Source organism: Watersipora subatra, chromosome 4 (genome assembly GCF_963576615.1).
Source record: "Watersipora subatra chromosome 4, tzWatSuba1.1, whole genome shotgun sequence".
NCBI classification, from domain to species: domain Eukaryota; kingdom Metazoa; phylum Bryozoa; class Gymnolaemata; order Cheilostomatida; family Watersiporidae; genus Watersipora; species Watersipora subatra.
The window spans coordinates 50715363-50728321 of record NC_088711.1 but is presented as its reverse complement, the minus strand read 5'-3'; positions in this window follow the sequence as shown (position 1 = coordinate 50728321).

Below are 12959 nucleotides of genomic sequence, written 5' to 3'. Positions count from 1 at the left end.
TGGATCTGTGAATCCAACAAAGAAACAACATTTTGCATATAATCCATAATTGATATTCACACCTATCATAACTCTGTAATAAACCTAATGGTAACCTTTTCTATATCTGTGTACATGGATATACATTGTAGCTGTGTGTGACGATCTTATTAATAATTATTGCATAACAAGATTGTGAACAATAAGCAAGGCTTCTGTTAAAACTATTGTATCTTCATAGCTACTGTAAAACCTTTAATTGAACAACCATCATATTTCTTTATTTGAATACAGGTTCCCAACCTACGAACTAGTTACGTTTCGAATGATTGTTCGTAAGGTGAATTTGTTCGTAAGTTGCTTCAGTGCAATATTTTGTCTTATAATTTATGTTTAAGGCCTATATAAGTATATTGAGAGTTTATATAAGTATGTTTAAGGCTTGTATAAGTAACCTGTATTGGTTTGTACTGAAAAATTATTTAATAAAATGGAGATAATACATTGGTGGACGCCGGGCCATGACACATGACACTATTATATTGTTGTTTTAATCGTTATGCTATCACTTATCGTTGTCGTCTTATTTCTTTGTATGTGTTGTCCGTTTATTATATCGTTGTTTCACTCGTTATGCTATTTTTATATCTGATATACCGTCATAACACTATCACTTATCGTCACTTATATTGTTGTCATACCAACACGCCAGCGGTCCTATTTATTCACCTTGTTAGCAGGTGTTCTTACCGTTTGCCGTTAGCCGGATCGGTTGATATTATTGTATATAAAGGAGTCCGCTCATTTAGTTGAGCAGAGCAGATAGCCGTATGGTCCTCAGCTAGTTTCATTCGCTGATTAAAAGCTGAATGAAACTACACGCACTCTCTTCTCTTTATTTATTAGTCTAGATCGTGCCAAGTAAAGGCCGGTAAATCCCTTTATAATACATACAGTTAAAATAAAAAAGTTCTTTGCGCACTAGAGATACGTTCACGCACCTATGCACTGCAACGAACTGGGCAGAGAAAGGTGGATCCTGGGTAGTGCTTCTGAGTAGTGCCTACGCTCAGACCTGTTCATATGTACCGTTGTTCGTAACTCAAATGTTCGTAAGAAGGGAACCGTCTGTACCACTATAAAGGAGTTGAAAGAAGAGCGCCACCCTTTAATTGAACGCCAGTTGATTTGGCCGCCACCTTGACATTCTTTGATCTTTGCGAAATCATAATAGCGAGTGATCAGTTAAAAGGTGTCCGCAAACTCGTACTAATAATGACTTGGTTACATCAACGATAATTAGTTCTTTCGTTGTTTTTGTTCGTATCGAAGTCCATTTACAATCTTGAAGTGGGACACAGGCTGTGATATCATCGCGGGTTAATTGCAAGCAATATATATTAACTGGTAGAGATTTTTTGGTTTCTCAATGCATATTTTAAAGACATATTGGACAAGTTGGAGGTAAGTTAGCCGATTTATTGCATCTAACAAGGTTAATATTGATTCACCAGAAGGAAGGCAAAATATACGTGGCATTCACTTCGGCTGTAAAAGAGCTAAATTTATCTTCAGAATTTTGACGAGACATTTGAAAAATATGACGCCAGCCTTTATTTGAACGCCACCTCTATCTGACTGCCACCAATGAGGAAGGGTTGAAAAATAGAGTGCCATGGCATTCAATTAGGGGTTTTATGGTAACTAAACACAACATATAAGGTGTAGAGATAAATGTATTATAAAGGAAACAGATCTGATCTATTAACAGTAGAAATACTTTACTCAAGACAACCTATTACAGTAGACGCCTCTATAATGTACACATCCTATAGCGTAAATTCTACATGACATACAGAACTTCTGGCAAGTTTTAGCTTGACTAGCATGACAACTGGTCAGACCTCTTCAACGAATGAAACATTAGAGATAGGAACTGACACCGTCGTACTACCTTAAATCGATGTTGCTTTAATTGTCATGACAACTAGCCAGGCTTCAGAAAAAATGAGCGTTATTGGCCAAGCTATTACAAATACTTACCCTATATATGAAAAGTCCACGAATATTGGAGAAAATATTATCAAAACTGACTATGTATTAGAAACTACAAGAGGTGCTGACAGGATCATCTCCAAACCTGGCACGAGTTTGGTAACAACGACTGATATTGACTGTCTTGTTGAAGATAATCGTTCCACTTCTGAAGCAACTGAAGCTGACCTAGGTACTACGAAGCAAAGTTTGAAGCCGTCAGGACAAAGCGTAAATGCGACAAATGATCTAGTTTATTCAACAAATGACCTAACAACTAATATATCAGCCTCGGTGCCATAATCACAGAAACCCGTCAACAAGTAGCAACTCATGAAGCGGTCATAAATGGACCTGACAACCATGTCACAATACAAGATGTACCTCAAACAGTTGACACAACCCGGTGAAGCCATTTTTGGCCTGACTGTGACACGCGGGACATTTGAATGCTTCCTCGAATACTTAACAACTCAAATGTGAACTTTTGCTACGATTTTTGCTATTTTAGGCAGCACTTGACACCAACTATCACTGAATGAGATTTCATCCTTGTCGGGCAATGGATTGAAGAATTATTAAATATTAAAGCTGGTGTGACGCGCGGGACCATAATTTGACATGAAAAACTTTCGACTCATGACATTATTGTTTGGCATGCTCATATCTCTACAACCCTCCTACAAGAAATATGTACTGTTTCATTTTCATGCCTACTTTTAATGATTCTGTGAGGTTTGAGAGAAGGCAACCAACTGTGATGCGCAGGACTGTGACGCGCGGGACGAAAATAACATTATGAAAAATCCAAAATTTCTCTACATTTTGCAGTTGTTAGACAAAAAATTGTCACGATTTGAAGTTACAACATTGAATATACATGTGGCAAACTAACTGACAATTTAAAATTAGTATATATCATACTTAGTTTATTTAAACATGAAACATAAAAGAACATACGATTTAAAGATTGTCAGACTTATGCAGTAAACTATTTTTCTTACAGGTTTACTTGCAACAAGTTTCACATTACAGTTATTTGGTATCAAAAGATTCACTATGTTTTACTCCGCTGTGTTGTAGGTGCAAAATGTGTGGAAATGAGATTACAGGCTCTTAAACGCTAAAAAATGAACAGTCAATTGCAACCATCACAAAAACGCCATAAATTGGAATTCATCTTCAAAACAGCTCAAATGGGACGTAGTTAAACAAGATGACTTCTGTTTACACTTTTATGCAACCTCATTCGTCGACATATTTTCACAAATATACTCCATGCATTCAATAAAATCATGTCTATGGTCCCTATGCGTTTATTTCATCATAATTGTAACACTGTCATTTTGAGCACTGATATCTCAAAACCTGCCGTAAAAGTTTGTTTAATTTTTCAACCTTAGGTTGAGGGAATGCATACTATACTCTGATAAACATGACGAGCCTGTTGGTCACATGTGATAGACAAAACAAGGTGCAGAAATTGTTCGCGCTATTTGGCGAGATATACGGGTCACATGATCAGATTACAAATAGATGATTAGACCAAGCCGAAACAAAACTGTAACATAGCAAGCATATATATTTGATTTGGGCTTTTCGGTAGAACTCGAATTGTTTGCCATAAGCTAGTACTACAATACATTTTATATTGAGCCCTTTATTGGCCTTTTAATTCACGTGATAACACCACGTGTCAAAACAATAACCAAGTTGGCTTGAGTACGTCAGCAAAATAAAAAGATTCTAGCCTGCGGCGCTTTCGTAATGGCTGCGATTAATCGTTTGTTTTTTAGCTTTTAAGAGCTTGTAATCACATTTGTACATATTTTGCACATATAACACAGCAAAGTAAGACATGGTGAATTTTTTTAAACCAAATAACTGTAAGGTGAATTTTGTTGCAAGTAAACCCTTAAAATCATTACATTCCGCCATTATTATTTCCTCCTTTTCTAGTAAAAGTATTTCTGTGATATGATAGTTCCTGCTGGTGCAATAACTGGAGATGCTTTAAGAAGAAAGTTTGTGAAGCGCCCAGCATTTGTAATCTTTAGTTACACAGCCCATGAATACCTGTCATTGTGAAACAAGGGAACTCATTATGTTATTCAACTTCTATATTAGTATTTATGCATCCTTTCGTAAGAGTATTATACACCTCTTACGGAACCACTCATCCCCTTTTATTTAACCATTTTTAATATGATTAGGAAACAGCTTTCTGGACCCTTGGTAGCCTAACACGCAGATTTGTTATTCCAACTTCCTAGCACCTGCTATTTTACTGCTTAGCATAAATGTTATCTGCTTCTTTGTACTTACTCGCTTACTGCCTAGGAAGCTTTGCAGCGCCCAATCGTCTGTGATCTACGGATGTGACGATTGCCTAACTAATTAGGCAAACATATATAAGCCTGCATAGATCAGAAACAATTCGAATTCCATAATTTACTCACGCTCTACGTATCACTCTGCTCTTGTATTACTCTTTATATTTTTAGACTTGCGCAATTAGCATCAGCCATTGACTTGATTAGCCTTCATATATTTTATGTTTTTGCAATTGAAAGTTTGAATTTTTAATAAATATGATCTGTTTTTAAGTTTTCAGCTAAAACAAACCAGTCTAATTCTTGACATTAAATCTACACCTGAAATACAGTCCTCTAAATTCGCAAACCATAAACCAACTATTTGAACCACCAATCCAGCACTTATAGTTAATAATCCTTTAAAACAGAGGGTCATTACAAGTTCCTCTGGGTGGTTTTTTGTCATTGGGGGTTGGCCGCATAAACTTATTGCGCGCACGGTGCATATACTTTATAGTGTAGCTACTTTCATGGACTTCCACTGCGAGAATTTCTCCAATGTTGACTCCAGAGCCATAGGCCAATGCGACTATCATTTGTGGTGAAAACTGCGCTAGTGTTGGTGAAATATCTCGTGGTTACCTTTTGATTAGGTTCGCTGATCTGTGTGTGTGGAATTGGCTCTCAGGGAGAAAGACACCATTCCATCAGAACAACATCACTACCTTTTTTATTTGCTATTTTACTTTTTATAGCCACCGTGGACTAGGTTTCTTTGCAGATCTACGCTGTTCCAGTAATCTTATCTTTTGAGATGGAGAATACCTTCATTGGTTTCACTGATTTGGAAGTTATTGTTGTTGCAGCTTCGCAAATTACTTTGCCAAGTTTGCCACATACCTTTTCTGGTGCACTACCATTAGAACCTGTTGTTTGATGCTTTCCCTCAATATCATCTCTTGCACATTTGCCATGTGATGTAATTTTTGAAATCATATTTTACAAACCCATATTTGGTTCAAAGATTACCTCATGATTTGACGGCATCACCACTAAGTGTGTATCAGTAGGGTAATCTTCACAAACTCCATGTTCTGAGTTACAAAACTTGACCAATTAATTCCAATTTTTAATTTCTCTCAAATAAACTGGCTTTTGTGACTTGGAATATCAAGCGTTGCTTTCACATGAAGCGTATTAAAATGAAACCTCAAACAAAGGCAGACAGCGTCATATTATTAAAAATGTCCCACGCATCACAAATACTTTCATGTGCCTATAAAACAGAAACTTGCCTTATTTTCAGCAAACTGGTGAGTTTGGCTGAGGCATAGCAGCCAAAAATCGAATTATGGATAACAAATTTTTTACTTCAGATAGCTTAGGAAGAACAGGCTGCAACTAAATGCACTAAAATGTGACGCGTGGGACAAACTATTCATTGCTCGCCTGAATGGTAAGGAAAACTTGTGTTTGTTCGGAAAAAACACTTGGGCTAAAAAATCTACTCCGTATTGATTATAAAAGAAAGGCTAAATTTATTTCAGAATGAATGGCAAAGTTGAGAGAAGATGACCTATTGTCCTGCGCGTCACACACGATACCAGAAAAATCTACTTGCATGTCCCATATCATGAGAGAAAATTTCATTATAAAAAATTTCATGTTTCTGCATGTCTGAACATGTTTACTCACTAATTGACAGAAAATTACGATCACAAAAGGTAGAAAAAAAATTGCCTATGTGCGTGACACTATACCTAGCCTTGCCCAACAGCATCTTTATTGAGCACTCGAGGAGCCTTGCCTGAACCGCCAACAAATGTCACTAGAACCAGCTATTTGTGGAGTCATGAATATTCTACTGTTGCAGACATAGCCAAAGACACGCTACAGGTTCTATCAGCCAATCAAAGTAATACATCTACAGAAAAAGCTAGTTGCCTAGACACAACCGAAACATCTACTTTTCGATTTTTGTCAGATAACAAAAGACAAGCAACCGCCAAAGCTGGCACTAAGACTGATCCTATGAGAGTGACGACTGGATGTTGACCACGCAAAATGAGTCGCGTTTAACCGCACAGCAAACATCTTTTCAATCAGTTATATAGTCTCAACAGTTATACTCCCAACAACCTGTTGACAATAAAAAATAAAAACCTCTCACCACCACCAGGCTCTTTTGCCTCTCAGACCTCTATACAGTCAAAAACGATGGAAACGGGTGAAGTACCTGACTGATCAAGTCTGGTATAAGTGGAGATTACAGTATCTTCAGAAGTTACGGAGAGGGCAAAAGTGGAACCTCAAGTCTGGAGATATGGTAGTAGTTATGGTCGATGTTCTACTTAGATGCAACTGGTAAACTTTTAGTGTTTAAACATTAAACTGTTAACTTATAGTAAAACTAGTGAATATTTTACTAGTTTTACTATAAATTAAGGGGAGTTGCTGTAAGCTGTTTTATATTACCGGCAATGCATGGGTAATATAAAACAGCTTACAAACAGTGGTAGGGAATGTAATTGGCATTCACTAATTTGAGTAAGCTAGCATATGCATTGCTAAACTTCCTAATAAGAGCAAGCTTCAGTGATGTTGCGCGTAACACAGCATTGTTATGCCTTGCTATGCAGAGCCTTTCAACACTGGGCATAGCATTTCAACGCTGTGCATATTACGCACAGCATTGTTATGCATATTTTAACTCAAATAATAGCTATCTGCTCAATGAACCAATTGTATCCCGCGCGGCTTAATTTGTTACATTAGTCTCCCTGTGGGTGGGAGGTTTTGAGATCAAAGCTGCTGCCATGCAGATTTTTATTTCTAGACTTTAATTGCTATAACTGTACACAGGAAAGACGAAAGACAAAACACCAACAAACACATGTTTGGTCTAGTTTTTCCTTTTTGAAAGGCCAAAGGGCTGAGTTTATAAAGATCTTGGAACGGATAAGACAAATTACTTGTACTTTACTGTTTGTATGATATAAACGTTTCTAGAACATATTATTCATGTTGTAGGAGTGTCTACTATACAATACACCATCGAGTTACGGCGTCCCTGTTTTATGGTTTTATTGGCTTACGATGCAAAACAAGGTGTGTTTTTTTGTCCTCTCCTTATGGCATTTGTTTCGTCATATGGCATTAACACAAATGTCTCTCGAAACTTTAATTTAGCAGTCGGTATGCTGCATACGTTGGAGTCACAAAGATGCCGATCTGTTATTTGCCGAATTCCCTCCCACAACGCCTGAAAGAGATACAAATCTTGCTCTCCCTCTCTCAGTTTAGCATTCTTCGTGTTTCGTAAAACAATAAATTAAGACGATAACGAAATTAAAGTTTAGTAAAATATTTACTAAAACTTAGCTTCAAGTGTGTTTAGTAAGCTAAATTCATTTAAGTTAGATTCAAAGTTTATGGTATACATCGGTCTCAAATTTAAGAATTTCATTCGATTTGTAGTATACATAGTAATGTTACATTTTATTGCAGACCATAACCACTAAATTGGTTGCTGTTGACTATAGGTACTAAGGTTTATAAACTATTCTGTTCCTAATTTTAATATGTATAGTACATATATACAATTTTGATATTTTATTGCCAAGAGGTGTTTGCATTAAATAATGTCTATGTATTTCAATATACCTCTATCAAATCGCCTTACGATGCCAACACTGGAACAAATTAATGCTGCATGATGGAGGTTCACTGTAATAACAACATAAAGGTATTACAAATGAGACTAATATTTCATTTCTTTAGCAACACCTTGGCACAAGACCAGATATTGGTGGTAAATTATTGCAAACAAAAGTATTGTTTGCAATAATTAATTGCAGAAGTTTCATGTTTTTAACAATAAAAGTTGTCCATAAAGATGGCAGACAACGATAGAATAACGTCACGAAAAACGAAGGATTGGTGGTAAATTTACCCTAAGCCGCAGCCTAAAATCCACTTACTTGCATTGAATAGTTTTACATACGGAGAATTGCTGTGTTAATTAACAGAAAGCTATAATGGAAGCATGTTATTACTGAAACAGCATACAAAGGACTAAGTTGTCACAAAACCAAATTTCTCAAGGCTGTAAAATATTAAATGAAGACACAAAATATTAAACCATAACTGTAACGTACAACTTTTATCGTTATTTACTAGGTAAATCAGACACGCTGATTCCAATTTTGTACTCAAAATAAAGATTAGTTCACTAACTTTCAGAGTAATGGAGGTTTATTTTCAGCGTTTTAATATCGGTCTCGAAAACAACCCAATCGACACAACAAGCTCCGCCCATAAATACGTGACGTAACCTAGCTTTTTAGGAACAGAAGTTACGTAGGGATGTTTAGACAGATTTAGAATAATAGAAATGGGTGTTTTAAAATCCATTAATATCTAAATTCAGCCTAAAAATAATCTTTTTTTTCTGAAAGGTAGATAAGCTATTTAACATTGCATATTTAAAAAAGCGCGATCACAACGTTAGCTTGTGATAAAATCACGCTTTTTGAGCTCATTTTTCTCAGCGTTCAGCCTATTTAAACATCATGTAACAAGCTACGAGCAATTTTAAATAGTTTATATACCTTTCATAAAAGACATTATTTTACAGGCTGGATTCAGATAATAATGGGTTTTAAGACACCCATCTCTATTATTCTAAATCAGACGAAACATTCCTAACTTCCGTTCCTGAAAAAGCTAGGTTTTGTCACATATTTATGGGCGGAGCTTGTAATGTCGATTTTGTTGTTTTCGAAACGGATATTGAAACGCTTTAAAAAAGCCTAAATGACATTGAAGATTAGTGGACCAATCTTTATTTTGAGTACAAAATCGGAATCAGCGTGACTGAGTTACCTAGAAAATATGATGAAAGTTGCACGTGACAGCTACGGTTTAAGTAACAATATTAAATGACCATGCAAAAACGCAGAGTTCGAATGTGGAGGCTCTACAATCATCAGAAGCAAGTTTTATTATGTTCTTATGTCTTTCCAGGGTGCACTGCTCGCTGCTCTGAATATTCTGAGACTATGCATGCCTTCAAAGTAGTTCTTCAAGTGAACCAGCTGTAACAGGTCAGCAAGGTGGTAACTTATATTTCAAGCTTTTACAGGTTTACTGTGCAAGAAGACAAGCAGCTTGTGTCTGTTTATGGGTCAAACAGAAAATACACATAAAAGCGTTTGAACAGTGAACTTGTTTGTTTTTAAATGATTTCAATGAGCAGGAGATCTACAAAGAGTATGAAAATTTAACTTTCACGCTTGTTCTTTTTTTAACACATTCACTAGCAATTCATAGTAGGGTAAGGGTAAGCAATAAGATGTCACAACGGAAAAAACTCGCTATTGTGCCCGATTTTAAACTTTCACAGAAACTGTGACCAGTTCAATTTATATTTTCAAACAGTTATTTAATGAGTCAATGACAAAGCTAGTTTAAACTTCTGTGCATAGCCTATGGGCTAATAAGTTGTGCCTACAAAAATGCCTCATAATTTGACAAAAAGCATCAAAATTCTAGCTCATGTATATTTCGCAGTTCCTAAAAATCAAAGTCTGTTGTGAAAGCTGGTTGGGTTCATAAACCAGCAGTCTATTTAGGATAATCAATTTCAACAGCTTAAATACTAAAATCTGATAGGCAGATGACCCAGAGCTACGCCACAATCTACACCATTTCCAACCCCCACGAGCTTCCCATCTCTGCTACTAATTGTGAACTTGTACAAAAGTTCGTACATTTGAAAACTGTCAGACATTTCTATTTAGATATAGGAATTAAATTTATACAAACGGCAAATACAATGCCGTTATCAAGCATATATCAAACTTCATATGAGTAAGCTGATTCTCATCAGAATGTTAAAAATCATTCGATCATTGGGTGAGCAATAATAATAAGCAACCATTAAACTAAGAGCAATATAACTAATAGCTGCTGATGATAGCTACTAATTAGGCTTGTCATAGGCATGCAACCGCATAAGCGTATGGATACACAATAAGCAGCTTTTACCATACCGCATTTTTGACACCTATGGAGGGCACTGCATTCTTTATTAACTAGCTTGCGATAAGCATTCGATAAAATTGCTAACTCAAAACAAATCTAACAATAATACGTGTAATACATGTTCTCCGGTTGAAAGATGATTAAATCCGCGCCGATTAGTCCGAGAATGGCCTCGAGCAAAAATCATTGCACGGTATGATGTGCTTTTAAAAGACCGTCTGCCTAGTTACGAACAAGCCTACATAGATTTCCGAGGCGGCCTGTAGCTAAGATCTATCTAAGCACCACGGTACACATAGGGACTGAAATGGAATGTTTTGCTCTAGTTTTCGGATCAGATCGGGTTTTTCCCACTGAAAGTCTCACCCAGGAGGCAAAATACGTGGGAACTCTTTATTTTAAACAGTATACCAGCAAAGATTTTCCCTTCCCTTCCTCCTTTCTTTCCTCTCTCTTCCCCTTCTTCCCTTCTTCCCTTTTTTCAATGTTTTTAATTTTGCTTTCGGCTTGTATTTGTATTTAAAGAGTATTGCAACAATATTCCTTCGATATTTCATATTTACATCATATAATATCTATTTCTAATACTGCTATGTGAATCAAAAAAAAAAATGAATTAATGAATCAAATGCCATATACAAAATATTTACAATGATATAAATACAACATTGATTACAATGTCCCCGGGCCAAAAGGTGCCAAGAAGGGTGTGCCGAAATTATCAAATTCCATCTCTGATTTCTCGAGTGGTTCTAGGCCAGAAAGAATTAAAATAAGCTTTGGTTTTTATTGATGGTACATACAACCCTCCCTCTTGACGAGTATTATAGATTTGTTCGGGCTCTTGCTTATATGTATCTTTAATCACCCCACTGGCTGTAGCTTTGCAAAACAAATTCACTCTTAATTCCTTTCGTCTATCTTTTAGCAATTGTATATTACTACTCTCCTTTATAGCAGTGTAGCTAACTTGCCCTCGTAAATCAAAGATGAATTTCACAGCCTTATTTTGTAACTTTTCTAGTTGTTTGATGTCTTTATCAAAGCTTCTTAAATCTAGTTAAATTCAAGTTAAAATCAAGCTATCTTAATCAAGTTTGATATCTTTATCCATGCTACGCAACCATATTCTAAAATTGGTCTTATGAGAGTGTAATATGCCAACTGCCTGGTTCTTGTATCAGCCGATTTTAACACTCGCCACAGCATACCCAAAAGACTGGTTGATTTAGCAACAATTTTATTTATGTGTGCGCTCCATTTTAAATCGTAATTAAATTCTATGCCAAGATATGGGTGAGTATTAACATTTTCAAGTCTGCGGTTATTGAGATAATATGATTGGCTCAAACTTGAGTCTTTAATTGACATAACCGAACATTTACCTACATTAAAAGAGAGCTGCCAGTTTTTAGACCACTCGTCAAGTTTTTTTAGGTCTTCTTGCAGTAACTGTGCTTTCTCTCGAGTGTTATATAAAAGTGCGTCATCCGCAAAGAGTCGACACTCCGAGGAAAGTTGATCAGTCAAATCATTAATGTAAATCAAAAACAGCAGAGGGCCCAACACCGAACCTTGCGGCACACCTGATTTTACACTGCAACGATGGGATAATGACCCCTCTACCCTTACTACCTGCCCTCTGTTTTGCAAAAAGCCTTTGATCCATGCTATGATCTTTTCATGAATATCAAAAACAGATAACTTATATAGTAATTTGCGATGACTCACTGTGTCGAACGCTTTAGAAAAATCAAGAATAATTATATCTGTTATCAAACCTGTTTCACGATTATATGCAAAATCATTTATAGTGTGGACCAGCTGTGTTTCGCATGATCTCCCACCCCTAAAACCATGTTGCGAAGCCACCAATAAATTGTTCGTATCCAAAAAATTGTGAATATGGTGAGCTATAACATGCTCTAGCAGCTTACACATAATACATGTGAGCGACACAGGTCTGTAATTATTAGGCAACTGTTTACTACCTTTTTTGTGTATAGCAGTAACTTGAGCTTCCTTCCAGATATCTGGTTGAGAGCCGGTGGACAAAGAAAAATTAAAAAAGTCAGCCAGACTGTTAGCTATTACTATGGAAAAAGTTTTAAGATGGATACCAGTGATGTTATCTGGCCCACAAGATTTTGAAACATTTATTTCCTCCAAGAGTTTTAACACACCTGTTGATGTAACAATAATATCAGTGTCCTCAAAAGATAATGTTTTGTTCGGAAGCGGGACCAGAAGGCCATCATCATCTGAAAAAACGGTTTGAAAAAAATCATTTAGCAAACTTGCCTTGTCAATTGAAGTTTTGGCAACCCTGTTTTGGTATTTTAAGTTAGGTATGATATTACTACCGTTCTCTCTATTTTGGCGCAGATGTTTGTAAAAGGCCTTGCTATCTCCATTTTGTAATGGTTTGTATAAAGTTTTGCTAGATGTGATTTTTTAGCATATTTGATTAGCTTTTTGTTTTGTTTTTGAACTAATTTATACCGATTAGTACTATATTCTGAGTTGCAAAATTTAGTGATAGTGTACAATCTTTTCTGTTTTTTTAAAGCATTTTTAATTTTATAC